Raw genomic sequence first — 23201 nt, forward strand, 5'->3', positions numbered from 1 at the left:
GGTCACCCTCCTCTCCTGAAGGTGCTGACTCTCACTGGGGTACAGGTCCCCCTCCTCTCCTGAAGGTGCTGACTCTCACTGGGGTACAGGGTCCCCCTCCTCTCCTGAAGGTGCTGACTCTCACTGGGGTAGGGGTCACCCTCCTCTCCTGAAGGTGCTGACTCTCACTGGGGTATAGGGTCCCCCTCCTCTCCTGTAGGTGCTGACTCTCACTGGGGTACAGGTCCCCTCCTCTTCTGAAGGTGCTGACTCTCACTGGGGTACAGGTCCCCTCCTCTCCTGAAGGTGCTGACTCTCACTGGGGTACAGGTCCCCCTCCTCTCCTGAAGGTGCTGACTCTCACTGGGGTACAGGGTCCCCCTCCTCTTCTGAAGGTGCTGACTCTCACTGGGGTACAGGTCCCCCTCCTCTCCTGAAGGTGCTGACTCTCACTGGGGTACAGGGTCCCCCTCCTCTCCTGAAGGTGCTGACTCTCACTGGGGTACAGGTCCCCTCCTCTCCTGAAGGTGCTGACTCTCACTGGGGTACAGGGTCCCCCTCCTCTCCTGAAGGTGCTGACTCTCACTGGGGTAGGGGTCACCCTCCTCTCCTGAAGGTGCTGACTCTCACTGGGGTACAGGGTCCCCTCCTCTCCTGAAGGTGCTGACTCTCACTGGGGTACAGGTCCCCCTCCTCTCCTGAAGGTGCTGACTCTCACTGGGGTACAGGGTCCCCTCCTCTCCTGAAGGTGCTGACTCTCACTGGGGTACAGGGTCCCCTCCTCTCCTGAAGGTGCTGACTCTCACTGGGGTACAGGTCCCCCTCCTCTCCTGAAGGTGCTGACTCTCACTGGGGTAGGGTCCCCCTCCTCTCCTGAAGGTGCTGACTCTCACCAGGGTAGGGGGTCCCCTCCTCTCCTGAAGGTGTTGACTCTCACCGGGGTAGGGGGTCCCCTCCTCTCCTGAAGGTGCTGACTCTCACTGGGGTACAGGGTCCCCCTCCTCTCCTGAAGTTGCTGACTCTCACTAGGATATGGGTCTGCGGATTTTGTACGTTTTGTCTGAATATTTATGGAGAGTATAGTTTGTTTGACAGTCCCTCCCATTGAATGCGGAGGATATAGCAGAGGCATTGCACATGGAATTTCTGTCGAATCTCACTGACTCACAGCCCAGGTTTCACTGCAGTACAGGAGTGTGACTACAACTGTTCTGTACACTGGGACTTTAGTCTAGGACTGCAGAGGTCTTTGTTGTCAAACACTTGCTGCTGTAGTTTGTAGAAGGCTGAGCTGGCGCAGCTGATCCGGTGTTGGATCTCCTCGTCAATGGTGCCCTTGAGAGAGGTGGCTACCAAGGTATGGGAAGTGTTCAACCTATTCTAGCATCTCTCCTTCAACATATATGAAAGGTGGAATATTTTATTGGAGTTTTGCCTGAATGCTTGTGGAGCTGGCTTCAAGAAGGACTCTAGCATTTGGTGTGGCTTTACATGAGTTTTGTTTTGGCCATATTCAAGTACAGGCCAAATTTCTTGTATGCAAAATTGAAGACATCAAGATTGACTTGAAAATCTAGTGCAGAGTGGGCAATGACCTGCAGTCATCCACAAACTATAGATCATGTGTGTCTTTGATAGTTTAGTTTAGTTTTGGCACAGAGGTGACTGAGGTTAAAGAGTTTTCCATCTAGACGGTATTTAATACTGATACGAGAGAGCAGTTGATCTTTCAGGTGAATAGCCACTGTCAGGTAGATTGTAAATAGTATAGGGGCTATCGCTCAGCCTTGCTTGACCCCGGTCTGTATTTTGAAGGCGTCTGTTTCAGATCTCCCACTCTAGGCAGCTGCAGCCATATCATCATGAAGCAGTTACAGGATTGTGATGTAGTTCGTTGGATGTCCAAACCCTGAAGCACAATCCACAGAGCCTGGTGATCTACTGAGTCAAATGCTTTGGACAGGTCGATGAATACAATGAAGAGTTCCTGGTGGGGTCGCGACATTTTTCTTGGATTTGCCTGGTAACAAAGACCATGTCAGAGGTTCCTCTGTAAGATCTAAAGCCGCACTATGTCCCTGGGCGATTTCCTCAGCCACAGGAAGTAAGTGATTCAGGGGAATGTGTCAGAATTTTCCCTGCTCTGGATGAGAGGGAAATACCTCGATAGTTTCCTCAGCATGATTTATCTCCCTTCTTGAAGATAGTTACAGTTGTCACATTCCTGAAGTTGATGTGGAGCGGGGAGTTTTTTTTCATTCCAAATCCATTGGATGAGTACATGGAGTTTTAATTTAAGTAGAAGTCCGGCAGCTTTGAAGAGCTCAGCTGGAAAACCATTAGGGCCGCAGGCTTTGTTGTTTGTCATCTGTTTGATTGCTTGTTGCAGCTCTCCCATCGATGGTGGTTCACCCATGGATTCTAACCCAGGGAACTGAGGGATAACCTGGAGAGCATCAGCTGCCTCTGTGGATTTATAGTTCAAATTTCACAGGACTGTGCAAATGGACCTGAGCAGAAGGCTGGGCGTGACTTTGTTTAACGTGGGGACCATCTTTATCCACATGACCTTGTTGGGTTGGTCGTCATATTTTGGTGACATCTTGAGCCACGATGACTGGGAGGGTCCATCTTGCCACTGCAGCTTTGCTTCCGCCTTTGCAGCCAGTGGGACACAATCGTCTTTCGCTTATTCTGCCACTGAGGAATTTTGGGACCACACGTTGGCACTTTCCCCGGATCTTGTTGCCATGGGTGGGGAGGGGGGTGGGGGGAGGGGAGGGGGCTGCTACCAGGGGCAAGGAGCTCCTAAAGGCATCGCTCAAGGGCTCATTGGAGCACACAGGCCTCTCCATCATGTCAAGGTCGCAGACCGCAGAGGTGCCCTGTACCCCCGTGAGATCCATTCTACAGGCCAGTCTCTTTAACCTCGATGGTGGGGATGCTTCTAGAAATGGGATTTGGGCAAACGTGAGTTAATTAAGGAAAGCCAGCGCTAATTTCTTAAGGAGCAATTGTGTTTAACTTGCTGGAGTTTTTTTGAAGAGGTTACAGAGAGGGTTGATGAGGGCAATGCTGTTGATGTGGTGCAAATGGACTTCCAAAAGACATTTGATACAGAGCCACACAACAGACTTGTGAGCAAAGTCATAGCCCATGGAAGGAAAGGGACAGCAGCAAAATGGATAGGGAATTGGCTGGAAACAGAGAGTCGTAGTTAATGGATGGTTTTGGGCTGGAGGAAGGTTTCTAGTGAAATTCCCCAGGGGTCAGTGTTGGGACCCCCACTCTTCCTGATATATATTAATGACCTAGGATTAGTGTCCAGGGAACAGTTTCAAAGTTTGTGGGTGATACAAAATTTGGAAGTATTCTAAACTGAGGATAGTGCAGAACTTCAGATGGACATAGACAAGTTGGTGGAACCGGCAGACAAGTGGCAGATGAAATTCAATCTAGAGAAGTGTGAAATGATTAATTTTGATAGGAAGAACATGGAGAGACAGTATAAAATAAAGGGTACAATTCTAGAGGGGGTGCAGGAGCAGAGGGACCTGGGTGTATATGTGAATAAATCATTGAAGGTGACAGGACAGACTGAGAGAGCAGTTAATGGAGCACACAGTATCCTGGGCTTTATTAACAGTGGCATAGAACGCAACAGCAAGGAGGTGATGTTAAACTTGTATAAGGCACAAGTTCAGCCTCAGCTGGAATATTATGTCCAGTTCTGGGCACTGCTCTTTAGAAAGGATGGGAAGGCATTAAAGAGAGTGCAGAAAAGATTCACGAGAATGGTTACAGGGATGAGGAACTTCAGTCACATCGATAGATTGGAGAAGTTGGGACTGTTTTCCTTGGAGAAAAGAAGGTTGAGAGGAGACTTGGGACAGTTTTCCTTGAGGTTGGGACGGTTTCCCTCGGAGAAAAGAAGGTTTCCCTCGAGATTTGGGACTGTTTTCCTTGGAGAAAAGAAGGTTGAGAGGAGATTTGATATATTTATTCAAAATCATGAGTAGATAAGGAGAAACTGTACCCATTGGTAGAAGGGTTGAGAACGAGAGGGTGCAGATTTAAGGTAATTAGTAAAAGAAGCAATGGCGACATGAGGAGAAACTTTTTCACGCAGCGAGTGGTTCGGGGTTGGAATGCGCTGCCTGAGAGTGTGGTGGAGGCAGGTTCAATCGAGCCACTCAAGAGGGAATTGGATTATTTTTGGAAAATGAATGTTTAAGGGAGAAGGTGGGCGAGGGGCACTAGGTGCATTGCTCTTTCAGAGAGTTGGCACACACGTGATGGGCTGAATGGCCTTCTGTGCTGTAACAATTCTGTGATTCTGTTCCCCAGTGAGAATTAGCACCAAGGAGAGGAGGGGACTGGAGCCCAGTGAGAGTCAGAAACTGGGCAATAAATTGCTGATGCTTAAGCAGGTGTGTGTATGATGGTTTATCTGGTGCAGCTCTGACCTTGTTCACATTGGAAACTTTTTTCTCTTTTGCAGCAGAATGTTGTGAACACACAGTGTGGCTACGATATCCGATCCAACAATAAGGTATTAAACTCCAGCCATTCTTGTCTCTCGTGTCAAAGTTACCCAGGATTATAGAGACCTGGTTCCATTCAGACTCTGCCACTTTTTAATTATTCCCAGCTCTCCGTCGAACAAAGGGACCTGACTCTCTCTGTCCCCACGTCCTCTGTGTTTCTGTTAGACATGGTCACAATTCTCATCTCCATCTTGTAGAAGAGGGAATTCTGACAGTGTGACTGATGGTGCAGGTGATGAGCACGGATCTCCCTGGTGACTATAGGAAAGGTGATCGCAGGACCCTCCATCACCATTGGCACATATAGTCCCTGTCCCCCTCTCACTCATCCACCCACATTGTATTCTCACAGTCACTAAACTCATATTATACAGCTCGGATCAGGGAGTCCGGAGCCCGTGTCCCAGCACCAGGATCAGGGAGTCCGGAGCCCGTGTCCCAGCACCTGGATCAGGGAGTCCGGAGCCCATCTCCCAACACCTGGATCAGGGAGTCTGGAGCCCATCTCCCAACACCAGGATCAGGGAGTCCGGAGCCCATCTCCCAACACCTGGATCAGGGAATCCGGAGCCCGTGTCCCAACACCAGGATCAGGGAGTCCGGAGCCCGTGTCCCAACACCTGGATCAGGGAGTCCGGAGTCCGTGTCCCAACACCTGGATCAGGGAGTCCGGAGCCCGTGTCCCAACACCTGGATCAGGGAGTCCGGAGCCCGTGTCCCAACACCAGGATCACGGAGTCCGGAGCCCATGTCCCAGCACCAGGACCAGGGAGTCCGGAGCCCGTGTCCCAACACCAGGATCAGGGAGTCCGGAGCACGTGTCCCAACACCTGGATCAGGGAGTCCGGAGCCCATGTCCCAACACCTGGATCAGGGAGTCCGGAGTCCGTGTCCCAACACCTGGATCAGGGAGTCCGGAGCCCATCTCCCAGCACCTGGATCAGGGAGTCCGGAGCCCGTGTCGCAACACCAGGATCAGGGAGTCCGGAGCCCATCTCCCAACACCAGGATCAGGGAGTCCGGAGCCCGTGTCGCAACACCTGGATCAGGGAGTCCGGAGCCCAAATCCCAACACCTGGATCAGGGAGTCCGGAGTCCGTGTCCCAACACCAGGATCAGGGAGTCCGGAGCCCGTGTCCCAACACCTGGATCAGGGAGTCCGGACCCGTGTCCCAACACCTGGATCAGGGAGTCCGGAGCCCGTGTCCCAAAACCTGGATCAGGGAGTCCGGAGCCCGTGTCCCAACACCTGGATCAGAGAGTCCGGAGCCCGTGTCCCAACACCTGGATCAGGGAGTCCGGAGCCCATGTCCCAACACCTGGATCAGGGAGTCCGGAGTCCGTGTCCCAACAGCAAGATCAGGGATGCCGGAGCCCGTGTCCCAACACCTGGATCAGGGAGTCCGGAGCCCGTGTCCCAACACCTGGATCAAGAGCACATGAAGGGACAGAGGAGACTGCACAAGGCAGGCAGGCTGTATTTCACTGCATTTGATGTTTGATGCTGTTGGAGCCCTGTGTTGGGAATAGTGTAGGGAGAGAATTGGAAATGGGATTGATACCTGCACTAAAACATATTCTGAACATTTCAGGAGATGAAGGACAGTCTGATCATTTACACCAAGGGCTGCGTCCAGGCGTTTGAGGACTGGATACCAAGGAACATTTACCTCCTCGCTGGAGCTTTCCTTGTTATAGCCTTCCTGCAGGTTAGACTGAAACTTTCACTTTGCAAGCTGTGCACACTATCAATCCCAATCACCTTGGTGTTTAAACACGTTTACAAGTTGACCCTCAATTAAACAAAACTCTCATATACTGATTCTCACTGGGGTACAGTTCCACACACACTGACTCTCACTGGGGTACAGTTCCACACACTGACTCTCATTGGGGTACAGTTCCACACACACTGACTCTCACTGGGGTACAGTTCCACACACTGACTCTCACTGGAGTACAGTTCCGCACACACTGACTCTCACTGGGGTACAGTTCCACACACACTGACTCTCACTGGGGTACAGTTCCACACATACTGACTCTCACTGGGGTACGGGTCCCACACACACTGACTCTCACTGGGGTACAGTCCCACACACACTGACTCTCACTGGGGCACAATCCACACACACTGACTCTCACTGGGGTAAAGTTCCGCTCACACACTGACTCTCACTGGGGTCAAGTTCCGCTCACACTGGCTTTCAGTGGGCTCCTGTTCCCCACACACACCCTCTCACTGGGGTACAGCTCCACAGGTACTGACTGTTTCTGGGTTACAGCTCCACACACACTGACTCTCACTGGGTTACAGCTCCACACACACTGACTCTCACTGGGGTACAGGTCCCACACACACTGTCTCCCACTGGGGTTCAGTTCCACACACACTGATTTTCACTGGGGTACAGTTCCACACACACTGACTCCCACTGGGCTACAGGTTCCACACACACTGACTCTCACTGGGCTACAGGTTCCACACACACTGACTCTCACTGGGCTACAGGTTCCACACACACTGACTCTCACTGGGCTACAGGTTCCACACACACTGACTCTCACTGGGCTACAGGTTCCACACACACTGACTCTCACTGGGGTACAGGTTCCACACACACTGACTCTCACTGGAGTACAGGTTCCACACACACTGACTCTCACTGGGGTATAGTCGCACACACACTGACTCTCACTGGGGTATGTGTTCTACACACACTGACTCTCACTGGGGTACAGCTCCACACACACTGACTCTCACTGGGGTACAGCTCCACACACACTGACTCTCACTGGGGTACAGCTCCACACACACGGACTCTCACTGGGGTACAGTTTCACACACACTGACTCTCACTGGGGTACAGTTCCACACACACTGACTCTCAATGGGGTACAGTTCCACACACACTGACTCTCACTGCGGCACAATCCACACACACTGACTCTCACTGGGGTACAGCTCCACAGGCACTGACTGTCTCTGGGGTACAGTTCCACACACACTGACTCTCACTGGGGTACAGCTCCACAGGCACTGACTCTCACTGGGGTACAGTTCCACACACACTGACTCACTGGGGTACAGTTCCACACACACTGACTCTCACTGGGGTACAGTTCCACACACACTGACTCTCACTGGGGTACAGTTCCACACACACTGACTCTCACTGGGGTACAGTCCCACACACACTGACTCTCACTGGGGCACAATCCACACACACTGACTCTCACTGGGGTAAAGTTCCGCTCACACACTGACTCTCACTGGGGTCAAGTTCCGCTCACACTGGCTTTCAGTGGGCTCCTGTTCCCCACACACACCCTCTCACTGGGGTACAGCTCCACAGGTACTGACTGTTTCTGGGTTACAGCTCCACACACACTGACTCTCACTGGGTTACAGCTCCACACACACTGACTCTCACTGGGGTACAGGTCCCACACACACTGTCTCCCACTGGGGTTCAGTTCCACACACACTGATTTTCACTGGGGTACAGTTCCACACACACTGACTCCCACTGGGCTACAGGTTCCACACACACTGACTCTCACTGGGCTACAGGTTCCACACACACTGACTCTCACTGGGCTACAGGTTCCACACACACTGACTCTCACTGGGCTACAGGTTCCACACACACTGACTCTCACTGGGCTACAGGTTCCACACACACTGACTCTCACTGGGGTACAGGTTCCACACACACTGACTCTCACTGGAGTACAGGTTCCATACACACTGACTCTCACTGGGGTATAGTCGCACACACACTGACTCTCACTGGGGTATGTGTTCTACACACACTGACTCTCACTGGGGTACAGCTCCACACACACTGACTCTCACTGGGGTACAGCTCCACACACACTGACTCTCACTGGGTTACAGCTCCACACACACTGACTCTCACTGGGGTACAGGTCCCACACACACTGTCTCCCACTGGGGTTCAGTTCCACACACACTGATTTTCACTGGGGTACAGTTCCACACACACTGACTCCCACTGGGCTACAGGTTCCACACACACTGACTCTCACTGGGCTACAGGTTCCACACACACTGACTCTCACTGGGCTACAGGTTCCACACACACTGACTCTCACTGGGCTACAGGTTCCACACACACTGACTCTCACTGGGCTACAGGTTCCACACACACTGACTCTCACTGGGGTACAGGTTCCACACACACTGACTCTCACTGGGGTACAGGTTCCACACACACTGACTCTCACTGGGGTATAGTCGCACACACACTGACTCTCACTGGGGTATGTGTTCTACACACACTGACTCTCACTGGGGTACAGCTCCACACACACTGACTCTCACTGGGGTACAGCTCCACACACACTGACTCTCACTGGGGTACAGCTCCACACACACGGACTCTCACTGGGGTACAGTTTCACACACACTGACTCTCACTGGGGTACAGTTCCACACACACTGACTCTCACTGGGGTACAGTTCCACACACACTGACTCTCACTGCGGCACAATCCACACACACTGACTCTCACTGGGGTACAGCTCCACAGGCACTGACTGTCTCTGGGGTACAGTTCCACACACACTGACTCTCACTGGGGTACAGCTCCACAGGCACTGACTCTCACTGGGGTACAGTTCCACACACACTGACTCTCACTGGGGTACAGTTCCACACACACTGACTCTCACTGGGGTACAGTTCCACACACACTGACTCTCACTGGGGTACAGTTCCACACACACTGACTCTCACTGGGGTACAGTCCCACACACACTGACTCTCACTGGGGCACAATCCACACACACTGACTCTCACTGGGGTAAAGTTCCGCTCACACACTGACTCTCACTGGGGTCAAGTTCCGCTCACACTGGCTTTCAGTGGGCTCCTGTTCCCCACACACACCCTCTCACTGGGGTACAGCTCCACAGGTACTGACTGTTTCTGGGTTACAGCTCCACACACACTGACTCTCACTGGGTTACAGCTCCACACACACTGACTCTCACTGGGGTACAGGTCCCACACACACTGTCTCCCACTGGGGTTCAGTTCCACACACACTGATTTTCACTGGGGTACAGTTCCACACACACTGACTCCCACTGGGCTACAGGTTCCACACACACTGACTCTCACTGGGCTACAGGTTCCACACACACTGACTCTCACTGGGCTACAGGTTCCACACACACTGACTCTCACTGGGCTACAGGTTCCACACACACTGACTCTCACTGGGCTACAGGTTCCACACACACTGACTCTCACTGGGGTACAGGTTCCACACACACTGACTCTCACTGGGGTACAGGTTCCACACACACTGACTCTCACTGGGGTACAGGTTCCACACACACTGACTCTCACTGGGGTATAGTCGCACACACACTGACTCTCACTGGGGTATGTGTTCTACACACACTGACTCTCACTGGGGTACAGCTCCACACACACTGACTCTCACTGGGTTACAGCTCCACACACACTGACTCTCACTGGGGTACAGCTCCACACACACGGACTCTCACTGGGGTACAGTTCCACACACACTGACTCTCACTGGGGTACAGTTCCACACACACTGACTCTCAATGGGGTACAGTTCCACACACACTGACTCTCACTGCGGCACAATCCACACACACTGACTCTCACTGGGGTACAGCTCCACAGGCACTGACTGTCTCTGGGGTACAGTTCCACACACACTGACTCTCACTGGGGTACAGCTCCACAGGCACTGACTCTCACTGGGGTACAGTTCCACACACACTGACTCTCACTGGGGTACAGTTCCACACACACTGACTCTCACTGGGGTACAGTTCCACACACACTGACTCTCACTGGGGTACAGTTCCACACACACTGACTCTCACTGGGGTACAGTTCCACACACACTGACTCTCACTGGGGTACAGTTCCACACACACTGACACTCATTGGGGTACAGTCCCACACACACTGACTCTCACTGGGGTACAGTTCCACACACACTGACTCTCACTGGGGTACAGTTCCACACACACTGACTCTCACTGGGGTACAGTTCCACACACACTGACTCTCATTGGGGTACAGTCCCACACACACTGACTCCCACTGGGTTAGAAGCATAGAAACTAGGAGTAGGCCATTCGGCCCTTCGAGCCAGCTCCACCATTCATTATGTTCATGGCTGATCATCCAACTCAATAGCCTGCTCCCGCTTTCTCTCCATGGCCTTTGATCCCTTTTGCCCCAAGAGCTATATCTAACTCCTTCTTCAAAGCAAAGAATGTTTTGGCCTCAACTACTTTCTGTGGTAACGAATTCCACAGGCTCACTACTCTCTGGGTGAAGAAATTTCTCCTCATCTCAGTCCTAAATGGTCTACCCCATATCCTCAGACTGTGACCCCTGGTTTTGGACTCCCCCACCATCGGGAACATCCTTCCTGCATCTACCCTGTCTAGTCCTGTTAGAATTTTATAGGTTTCTATGAGATCCCCCCTCATTCTTCTGAACTCCAGCAAATATAATCCTAACCGACTCAATCTCAAAGAAACAAAGAAAGAAACAAAGAAAAGTACAGCACAGGAACAGGCCCTTCGGCCCTCCAAGTCTGCGCCGATCATATTGCCAGTCAAACTAAAACATTTTGCACTTCCGGGGTCCGTATCCCTCTATTCCCATCCGATTCATGTATTGGTCAAGCTGCCTCTTAAACATCACTATCGTACCTGCTTCCACCACCTCCTCTGGCAGCAAATTCCAGACACTCATTACCCTCTGCATAAAAAACTTGCCCTGCACATCTCCTCTATAGTTTTCTCCTCTCACCTTAAATCTATGTCCCCTAGTAATTGACTCTTCCACCCTGGGAAAAAGCTTCTGACTATCTACTCTGTCCATGCCACTCATAATTTTGTAAACTTCTATCAAGTTGCCCCTCAATCTCCGTCGCTCTCGTGAGAACAATCCGAGTTTCTCCAACCTCTCTTCATAGCTAATAACCTCCAGACCAGGCAGCATCCTGGTAAACCTCCTCTGCACCCTCTCCAATGCCTCCATATCCTTCTGGTAATGTGGTGACCAGAATTGCACGCAATATTCCAAGTGTGGCCTAACCAAGGTTCTATACAGCTGCAGCATGACTTCCCAGCTTTTATACTCAATACCCCTGCCAATGAAGGCAAGCATGCCATATGCCTTCCTGACTACCTTATCCACCTGCGTTGCCACTTTCAGTGACCTGTGGACCTGTACACCCAGATCCCTCTGCCCATCGATGCACTTAAGGGTTCTGCCATTTACTGTATAATTCCTGCCTGTATTAGACCTTCCAAAATGCATTACCTTGCATTTGTCTGGATTAAACACCATCTGCCATTTCTCCGCCCAAGTCTCCAACCGATCTATATCCCATTGTATCCTTTGACAATCCTCTTCACTATCTGCAACTCCTCCAACCTTAGTGTCGTCTGCAAACTTACTAATTAGCCCAGTTACATTTTCCTCCAAATCATTTATGTATACTACAAACAGCAAAGGTCCCAGCACTGATCCCTGCGGAACACCACTAGTCACAGCTCTCCATTCAGAAAAGCACCCTTCCACTGCTACCCTCTGTCTTCTATGACCAAGCCAATTCTGTACCCATCTTGCCAGCTCACCTCTGATCCTGTGCAACTTTACCTTCTGTACCAGTCTGCCATGAGGGACCTTGTCAAAGGCCTTACTGAAATCCATGTATATAACATCCACTGCCCTTCCATCGTCGATCATCTTTGTCACTTCTTTGAAAAACTCAATCAAGTTAGTGAGACACAACCTCCCCTTCACAAAACCATGCTGCCTCTCACTAATACGCCCATTTGATTCCAAATGGTAGTAAATCCTGTCACGAAGAATCTTCTCCAATAATTTCCCTACCACTGACGTAAGGCTCACTGGCCTGTAATTTCCTGGATTATCCCTGCTACCCTTCTTAAACAATGGAACCACATTGGCCATTCTCCAGTCCTCTGGGACCTCACCCGTAGCCAGTGAGGATACAAAGATTTCTGTCAAGGCCCCAGCAATCTCCTCCCTTGCCTCCCTCAGTACTCTGGGGTAGATCCCATCTGGCCCTGGGGACTTATCCACCTTAATATTCTTCAGGACGCTTAACATCTCTCCTCATATGTCAGTCCCGCCATCCCAGGAATTAGTCTAGTAAACCTTCGCTGCACTCCCTCTATAGCACAAACATCCTTCCTCAGATAAGGAGACCAAAACTGCACACAATATTCCAGATGTGGTCTCACCAAGGCCCTGTACAATTGCAGCAAGGCATCCCTGCTCCTGTACTCGAATCCTCTGGCTATGAAGGCCAACATACCATTTGCCTTCTTTACCGCCTGCTGCACCTGCATGCTTACCTTCAGCGACTGGTGTACAAGGACACCCAGGTCTCGTTGCACATTCCCCTCTCTCAATTTATAGCCGTTCAGATAATAATCTACCTTCCTGTTTTTGCTACCAAAGTGGATAACCTCACATTTATCCACATTATACTGCACCTCCATTTTTAAACAGTGGGATTACATTAGCTACCCTCCAACCTGGAGGAACTGTTCCAGAGTAAATGTTCAAATTCCACCATCCACTGTGGTGGCATTCAAACCCAGGTCCCCAGAGCATTACCCCACATGCATTTACCCACTCACTCAGCTTGTCCAAATCACACTGAAGCATCTCTGCATCCTCCTCACAGCTCACCCTCCCACCCAGCTTTGTGTCATCTGCAAATTTGGAGATATTACATTTAATTCCCTCATCTAAATCATTAATATATATTGTGAATAACTGGGGTCCCAGCACCGATCCCTGCAGTACCCCACTAGTCATCGCCTGCCATTTGGAAAAAGACCCGTTTATTCCTACTCTTTGTTTCCTGTCTGCCAACCAGTTTTCTATCCATCTCAATACACTACCCCCAATCCCATGCACTTTAATTTTAAACGCCAATCTCTTATGTGGGACTTTGTCAAAAGCCTTCTGAAAGTCCAAATAAACCACATCCACTGGCTCCCCCTCATCAACTCTACTAGTTACATCCTCGAAAAATTCCAGTAGATTTGTCAAGCATGATTTCCCTTTTGTAAATCCATGCTGACTCTGTCCGATTCTGCCACTGTTTTCCACGTGCTCAGCTATTAAATCTTCTATAATGGGCTCTAGAATTCTCCCCACTACCGACGTCAGGCTGACTGGTCTATAATTCCCTGTTTTCTCTCTGCCTCCCTTTTTAAATAGTGGGGTTACATTAGCTACCCTCCAACCTGGAGGAACTGTTCCAGAGTAAATTTTCAAATTCCACCATCCACCATGGTGGCATTCAAACCCAGGTCCCCAGAGCATTACCCTGGGCCTCTGGGTTACTAGTCCAGTGACAATACCACTACACCATCGCCCCAGTTCCACAGACACTGACTCTCACTGGGGTTCAGTTCCACACACACTGACTCCCACTGGGGTTCAGTTCCACACACACTGACTCCCACTGGGGTTCAGTTCCACACACACTGACTCCCACTGGGTTACAGTTCCACACACACTGACTCTCACTGGGTTACAGTTCCACACGCACTGACTCTCACGGGGGAACAGTTCCACACACACTGACTCTCACTGGGTTACAGTTCCACACACACTGACTCTCACTGGGTTACAGTTCCACACGCACTGACTCTCACGGGGGAACAGTTCCACACACACTGACTCTCACTGGGGTACAGTTCCACACACATTGACTCTCACTGGGGTACAGTTCCACACACACTGACTCTCACTGGGGTACGGGTCCCACACACACCCTCTCACTGGGGTACAGTTCCACACACACACTGACTCTCACTGGGGTACAGTTCCACACACACTGACTCTCACTGGGGTACAGTTCCACACACACTGACTCTCACTGGGGTACAGTTCCACACACACTGACTCTCACTGGGATACAGTTCCACACACACTGACTCTCACTGGGGTACAGTTCCACACACACTGACTCTCACTGGGGTACAGTTCCACACACACTGACTCTCACTGGGATACAGTTCCACACACACTGACTCTCACTGGGATACAGTTCCACACACACTGACTCTCACTGGGGTATGGGTTCCACACACACTGACTCTCACTGGGGTACAGTTCCACACACACTGACTCTCACTGGGGTACAGTTCCACACACACTGACTCTCACTGGGGTACAGTTCCACACACACTGACTCTCACTGGGGTACAGTTCCACACACACTGACTCTCACTGGGGTACAGTTCCACACACATTGACTCTCACTGGGGTACAGTTCCACACACACTGACTCTCACTGGGGTACGGGTCCCACACACACCCTCTCACTGGGGTACAGTTCCACACACACACTGACTCTCACTGGGGTACAGTTCCACACACACTGACTCTCACTGGGGTACAGTTCCACACACACTGACTCTCACTGGGGTACAGTTCCACACACACTGACTCTCACTGGGATACAGTTCCACACACACTGACTCTCACTGGGGTACAGTTCCACACACACTGACTCTCACTGGGGTACAGTTCCACACACACTGACTCTCACTGGGATACAGTTCCACACACACTGACTCTCACTGGGATACAGTTCCACACACACTGACTCTCACTGGGGTATGGGTTCCACACACACTGACTCTCACTGGGGTACAGTTCCACACACACTGACTCTCACTGGGGTACAGTTCCACACACACTGACTCTCACTGGGGTACAGTTCCACACACACTGACTCTCACTGGGGTACAGTTCCACACACACTGACTCTCACTGGGATACAGTTCCACACACACTGACTCTCACTGGGGTACAGTTCCACACACACTGACTCTCACTGGGGTACAGTTCCACACACACTGACTCTCACTGGGATACAGTTCCACACACACTGACTCTCACTGGGATACAGTTCCACACACACTGACTCTCACTGGGGTATGGGTTCCACACACACTGACTCTCACTGGGGTACAGTTCCACACACACTGACTCTCACTGGGGTACAGTTCCACACACACTGACTCTCACTGGGGTACAGTTCCACACACACTGACTCTCACTGGGGTACAGTTCCACACACACTGACTCTCACTGGGGTACAGTTCCACACACACTGACTCTCACTGGGGTACAGTTCCACACACACTGACTCCCACTGGGGTTCAGTTCCACACACACTGACTCTCACTGGGGTACAGTTCCACACACACTGACTCTCACTGGGGTACAGTTCCACACACACTGACTCTCACTGGGGTACAGTTCCACACACACCGACTCTCACTGGGGTACAGTTCCACACACACTGACTCTCACTGGGGTACAGTTCCACACACACTGACTCTCACTGGGGTACAGTTCCACACACACTGACTCTCACTGGGGTACAGTTCCACACACACTGACTCTCACTGGGGTACAGTTCCACACACACTGACTCTCACTGGGGTACAGTTCCACACACACTGACTCCCACTGGGGTTCAGTTCCACACACACTGACTCTCACTGGGGTACAGTTCCACACACACTGACTCTCACTGGGGTACAGTTCCACACACACTGACTCTCACTGGGGTACAGTTCCACACACACCGACTCTCACTGGGGTACAGTTCCACACACACTGACTCTCACTGGGGTACAGTTCCACACACACTGACTCTCACGGGGGTACAGTTCCACAAACACTGACTCTCACTGGGGTACAGTTCCACACACACTGACTCTCACTGGGTTACAGTTCCACACACACTGACTCTCACGGGGGAACAGTTCCACACACACTGACTCTCACTGGGGTACAGTTCCACACACATTGACTCTCACTGGGGTACAGTTCCACACACACTGACTCTCACTGGGGTACGGGTCCCACACACACACCCTCTCACTGGGGTACAGTTCCACACACACTGACTCTCACTGGGGTACAGGTCCCACACACACACCCTCTCACTGGGGTACAGTTCCACACACACTGACTCTCACTGGGGTACAGTTCCACACACACTGACTCTCACTGGGGTACAGTTCCACACGCACTGATTCTCACTGGGGTACAGTTCCACACACACTGACTCTCACTGGGGTACAGTTTCACACGCACTGACTCTCACTGGGGTACAGTTCCACACACACTGACTCTCACTGGGGTACAGGTCCCACACACACACCCTCTCACTGGGGTACAGTTCCACACACACTGACTCTCACTGGGGTACAGTTCCACACGCACTGACTCTCACTGGGGTACCGTTGCTCCTGATGGGGAGAGTATGGTCATGGTCCATTTTCATTCAATCAACGATTGCATTTTTGTTTCAACATGTGAATTTCTGTCTTGTGTTAATTGACGTTTTTAATTTCCCACAGATGTTCTCGATATATCTTGCGCGCTCACTAATCAGTGATATCGAGGCGTTGAAAGCAGGCTGGCGTTATTGAGCTCCGTGTCTGGCAGGGAGCATCCTGGAATATCTGAAGCTCCAAGTTACAAACAGTTCAGAAATATATATTTTTGTATTTGAGAGACTCTAACTTGAGTATATTTCCATAATTGGAATTCAGGTCTTTCTGTCCCGGTGTTACCTCCACCTTTTCCTTTACTGTTCAGGTCTAATCTGCTTGGACTGCTGGGTTCTATATTCCAGCCACACCTTGTGCCTTTCTTACTTTACTCCTGACTGTGTGTGTGTTTGTGGAACAGTGTATTTGTACAATTCTAGTGTTGTCACATATTGAATATTTATAAATGATGTTATTCCTGCTAGACTGTACAGAGCTGAGATACATGTTCGGGAATACCCTCCTATCAGAACGGCCACACACTGTTGCTGTATGGAGTGCCCAGTTAGCTCAGCAAGCTGTAAATATCAGAATTATGAATCTATTTGTGCTGGAGATGAAGAGTGAGGGTCAACGCAGAGAGTACGGCTAATTCTCCCGCTGTGTGTAGGCCTCAGGCTCAGTCCCCCAGCTGCTTATGGCACTTGCCATTGAGACTTGGAAGGTACACGGTGCTGTTTGAAGGAGGTGTTTTCATAAACTGATGATGGTGTCGTGTTGTGTAGGGTGTTAGACTGTGCGCTGTGATGTGACTGGGCCGCTGTGTCTTCCTCAAGGTGAAGGGATAGAGAGGCTGCTCTGGATGGGTGGAATTAAGAGTTTTATGAGCCAGTCACTCCCATTCCCACCCACTCCGGCACAGACACTAATGAAAGAGAGGGCTGGGGTCTGGATCACTTAATCCCCCCCACCGTGGTCTTCCCATTTACCCTATCGTGTTGAGTTTTTCAGGGTAGTCGATTGGTACTGATTTTTCCTGGTCACATGGACCTTGGACATTTTTACAATCTCCTGTAATCTCCACAAGTGAAGGTTTCTGTTTAATGAGGTCAAGGAGTGGAAATCTTTGGCCATGTTTGTACAGTTTGTATGATGTTCAATACTTATTCGGTATTTGTGACACTTTGTAAAGCTCACATTGCAGAGCAGCTCCGGAAAGCATGGCGACTGAGAGACACGTTGAGGCCTCCTCAGCGGAGACAGGCTGGGGCTAAACCCCAAGCAGCGCACACAACAATATTCTCTTCTCTTCTCTTCAAAATGCATGATCTCTGCTTGTTCCCATTTAGCTGCCAAAGTTGGTGTCACAGCCGTGAAGAGTGTGAGTTAGGGTGAAACAGCATGCCCCTCCTCCAGCCATCGCTTCTCCAGTGTCCCTGGTAAAGCAGATGGAGCTAAGGAGTATCCTTTTATTATTCATTCACAGGAGGTGGGCTTTGCTGGTCAGGCAAGTGTTTATTGCCCATCCCTAGTTGCCCTTGAGAAGGGGGGGGGGGGGTGGTGAGCCGCTTTCTTGAGCCGCTGCAGTCCATGTGGTGTAGGTACACCCACAGTGCTGTTAGGGAGGGAGTTCCAGGATTTTGACCCAGTGACAGTGAAGGAACGGCGATATATTTCCAAGTCAGGATGGTGAGTGACTTGGAGGGGAACTTCCAGGTGGTGATGTTCCCATCTATCTGCTGTCCTTGTCCTTCTAGGTGTTAGAGGTTGTGAGTTTGGAAGGTGCTGTCTAAGGAGCCTTGGTGAGTTTCTGCAGTGTATCTTGTAGATGGTACACACACTGCTGCTACTGTGCATCGGTGGTGGAGGGAGTGAATGTTTGTGGATGTGGTGCTAATCAAGCGGCTGCTTTGTCCTGGATGGTGTTGAGTTTCTTGAGTGTTGTTGGAGCTGCACTCATCCAGGCAAGTGGAGAGTATTCCATCGCACTCCTGACTTGTGGCTTGTAGATGGTGGTGTCAGGAGGTGAGTTACTCCCTGCAGGATTCACAGCCTCCGACCTGCCCTGTAGCCACAGTATTTACATGGCTAGTCCAGTTCAGTTTCTGGTCAATGGTAACCCCCAGGATGTTGCTGCTGGAGGAATAGCCAGTACTGCTTACAGCTGGACTCCGACTCAGAGAATGTTGACAGGGGTAAGAAACTTTGTCCCTGGGGTGTTCTGCGCTCTCCATAGTTCCATTCCAGTAGAATATTTGTGTTAAGTTTTTAAATGATTGGAAATATTATTATCAAGTTAAATATTATTTGTGAACAATGAGGAGATTTAGAGGATCGAAGCGGCTGGGGATTTGGACACTTTTTTACCCAGGCTGTCCAGGACCCTTTAATGCTTTTACATCGATCCTGCCAGGCTATTTGAGCCAAAACATGTTTCTCGTTAAACTTATTGCTCAGAATGACTGCACTCCAAACCTTTCTCCCACTCCCAAGGACAGATTCCCACCAACCTTACCTCAGCTTTACCTACTCTACACCCTGGCTTCGGCCTAGTCTCTCTCAACCTGTATTCAATTTGCCTCCTCAGTTAGATCATGGCCAGTCAGAACCCGTGATTTTAAACTCCTCAGAGGCACAGACAGTGAGTGTGACGTGGGGGTTGGTGGAATGGGGGGCGCCCAAGGCCAGTGACCAGTTGTGGGGGGGAATAGCTGTGTGTTTGTGGTGTGGGTGGGGTAGTGATGTTGGAGGCCAGACATCAGGAAGGCTGGGGTAGTGAGTGAGTCTGAGTGAGTGTTCATGGCAGCTGCTCTGAGTTTGAATAATTCCACATTGCTAATGAGTCTCTGGGTGGCAGCTTTAACTGTGCAATGGATGCAGAGCCAGTCCCAGTCGGACAGGAGATTCCCCCATCATAAACCTGCTAAAGTCAAGGCCCAGCTAAAGGAATCTGACCCCAGTGATAGTGGCAATAAACCCAGGTCAGCCCCTCGGTGCCAATTGTCAACCCACTTGAGCCAACAGCTGATCCCACTGCCGCACCCGAGCTCCCACTGCCCCACCCGAGCTCCCACTGCCCCACCCGAGCTCCCACTGCCCCACCCGAGCTCCCACTGCCGCACCCGAGCTCCCACTGCCCCACCCGAGCTCCCAGTGCCCCACCCGAGCTCCCGCTGCCCCACCCCAGCTCCTGCTGCCCCACCCGAGCTCCCACTGCCCCACCCGAGCTCCCACTGCCGCACCCGAGCTCCCAGTGCCCCAACCCAGCTCCCACTGCCGCACCCGAGCTCCCGCTGCCCCACCCGAGCTCCCGCTGCCCCACCCGAGCTCCCAGTGCCCCACCCGAGCTCCCACTGCCCCACCCCAGCTCCCACTGCCCAACCCCAGCTCCTGCTGCCCCACCCCAGCTCCCAGTGCCCCACCCGAGCTCCCAGTGCCCCAACCCAGCTCCCACTGCCCCACCCCAGCTCCCACTGCCCCAACCCAGCTCCCACTGCCCCACCCCAGCTCCCGCTGCCCCACCCGAGCTCCCACTGCCCCACCCGAGCTCCCACTGCCCCACCCCAGCTCCCACTGCCCCACCCCAGCTCCCATTGCCCCACCCCAGCTCCCACTGCCCTGCCCCAGCTCCCACCCCAGCTCCCACTGCCCCACCCCAGCTCCCACTGCCCCACCCCAGCTCCCACTGCCCCGCCCCAGCTCCCACCCCAGCTCCTACTGCCCCACCCCAGCTCCCACTGCCCTGCCCCAGCTCCCACCCCAGCTCCCACTGCCCCACCCCAGCTCCCACTGCCCCACCCCAGCTCCCACTGCCCCACCCCAGCTCCCACTGCCCCGCCCCAGCTCCCACCCCAGCTCCTACTGCCCCACCCCAGCTTCCACTGCCCTGCCCCAGCTCCCACCCCAGCTCCCACTGCCCCACCCCAGCTCCCACTGCCCCACCCCAGCTCCCACTGCCCCACCCCAGCTCCCACTGCCCCGCCCCAGCTCCCACCCCAGCTCCCACTGCCCCACCCCAGCTCCCACTGCCCCACCCCAGCTCCCACTGCCCCGCCCACCCCAGCTCCCACTGCCCCGCCCACCCCAGCTCCCACTGCCCCGCCCCAGCTCCCACTGCCCCACCCCAGCTCCCACTGCCCCGCCCCAGCTCCCACCCCAGCTCCCACTGCCCTGCCCCAGCTCCCACTGCCCCACCCCAGCTCCCACTGCCCCGCCCCAGCTCCCACCCCAGCTCTCACTGCCCCACGCCAACTCCCACTGCCCCGCGCCAGAGTCTCACCCCAGCTCCCACTGCCCCGCCCCAGCTCCCACCCCAGCTCCCACTGCCCTGCCCCAGCTCCCACTGCCCCACCCCAGCTCCCACTGCCCCACCCCAGCTCCCACCCCAGCTCCCACTGCCCCACGCCAACTCCCACTGCCCCGCGCCAGAGTCTCACCCCAGCTCCCACTGCCCCACCCCAGCTCCCACTGCCCCACCCCAGCTCCCACTGCCCCACCCCAGCTCCCACTGCCCCACCCCAGCTCCCACTGCCCCACCCCAGCCTCTGTTGCCTTCCCCGATTTTTACAGTGAAGGTTATTGTGAATCTCAGTCACTGTTTGAAAATATTAAGAACCACTGGAGTATTTTCTTATTTAAAATGCTTTTAATTTTTGTATTAATTTGTATAAGTTTTGAACTATTCCATTTGTTGAGAGATTTGAGATGTTTTTACTGCTGTTTTTTATTAATTTGCACAAAACAAAAGCAATAAATCTGTTGTGTGATTGACGGTTGTGTATCCTCTCATCCTTTCACACTTACCAGCTCAGGTAAAAGCCCTGCCTGCCCTCCCACTGTGACCATCGCACAGGAACTGGGGAGAGCATGATGGGTCATGGAAAGACCAGGCGGTTTGTCAGTGATATCCCCACCCATCCCAGAGGTGGATGATCCATTTCAACCTCCTCCTGAGCTCCCCAGCATCAGGAGTCAATCTTTAAGCCAATTCGATTCACTCCACCTGATATCAAGAAATGGCTGAAGGCACTGGATAGTGCAAAGGCTATGGGCCCTGACAATATCTCAGCTATAGTGTTGAAGACTTGTGCTCCAGAACTTGCCGTGCCCCTAGCCAAGCTGTTCCAGCACAGCTACAACACTGGCATCTACCCGGCTATGTGGAAAATTGCCCAGGTGTGTCCTGTACACAAAAAGCAGGACAAATCCAGCCCAGCCAATTACCGTCCCATCAGTCTACTCTCCATCATCAGTAAAGTAACGGAAGGGGCCATCAGCAATGCTATCAAAGTGGCACTTGCTTAGCAATAACCTGCTCACTGATGCCCAGTTTGGGTTCTGCCAGGGCCACTCAGCTCCTGACCTCATTACAGCCTTGGTTCAAACATGGACAAAAGAGCTGAACTCCCGAGGTGAGGTGAGAGTGACTGCCCTTTGACATCAAGGCAGCATTTGACCGAGTGTGGCATCAAGGAGCCCTAGAAAAACTGGAGTCAATGTGAATCAGGGGGAAAACTCTCCACTGGTTGGAGTCATACCCAGCACAAAGGAAGATGGTTGTGGGTGTTGGAGGTCAGTCATCTCAGCTCCAGGACATCACTGCAGGAGTTCCTCAGGGTAGTGTCCTCGACCCAACCATCTTCAGCTGCTTCATCAATGTCCTTCCTTCCATCATAAGGTCAGAAGTGGGGATGTTTGCTGATGATTGTATAATTTTCAGTACCTTGTTCGACTCAGATACTGAAGGAGTCCGTGTCCATATGCAGCAAGAGCTGGACAATATCCAGGCTTGGGCACAAGTGCCAGGCAATGACCATCTCCAGGAAGAGAGAATCTAAACCATCCCTCTGAAACTCAATGGAATATAGAAATGGGTAATCCAATCGGGTCCTAGTCTGTCCCACCATTAACAGCACGAGGTAGAGGATACAGAAACTCAAGAGAGTCTAACAGTACCTTTAACATTATAATGCTCCTGTGAAGGACCTTATTAAGCACAGTTTAATAGAGCCGTATCAGATGACCAAAAACGTGGTCAAAGAGGTGGGTTTTAAGGGGTATCTTAAAGGAGGAAGTGAGGTAGAGAGGTGTAGGGAACATAGGAACCTAGGAGTAGGAGTAGGCCATTCAGCCCATCGAGCCTGTTCCGCCATTCAATGTGATCATGGCTGATCATCCACTTCAATGCCTTTTGCCCACACTATCCCCATAACCCTTTATGTTATTGTTAATCAGAAATCTATCAATCTCTGCTTTAGATACACTCAGTAACTGAGCCCCCACAGCCCTCTGGGGTAGAAAAT

At 52.0% G+C, this 23201-nt stretch overlaps 1 long non-coding RNA gene across 1 annotated transcript; it reads left to right on the forward strand.

Annotated features, from left to right (window-relative positions):
* Window positions 1-4427: 4427 nt before the first annotated feature.
* On the forward strand, window positions 4428-18446 carry LOC144676727 (uncharacterized). The gene is made up of 3 exons (XR_013575408.1): window positions 4428-4531; window positions 6119-6235; window positions 16987-18446. It is a non-coding gene; the product is annotated as an uncharacterized LOC144676727 (long non-coding RNA).
* The last annotated feature ends 4755 nt before the right edge of the window (window positions 18447-23201 follow it).

The sequence above is a fragment of the Cetorhinus maximus genome, unplaced genomic scaffold, assembly GCF_964194155.1.
Source record: "Cetorhinus maximus unplaced genomic scaffold, sCetMax3.hap1.1 HAP1_SCAFFOLD_1858, whole genome shotgun sequence".
NCBI lineage: Eukaryota > Metazoa > Chordata > Chondrichthyes > Lamniformes > Cetorhinidae > Cetorhinus > Cetorhinus maximus.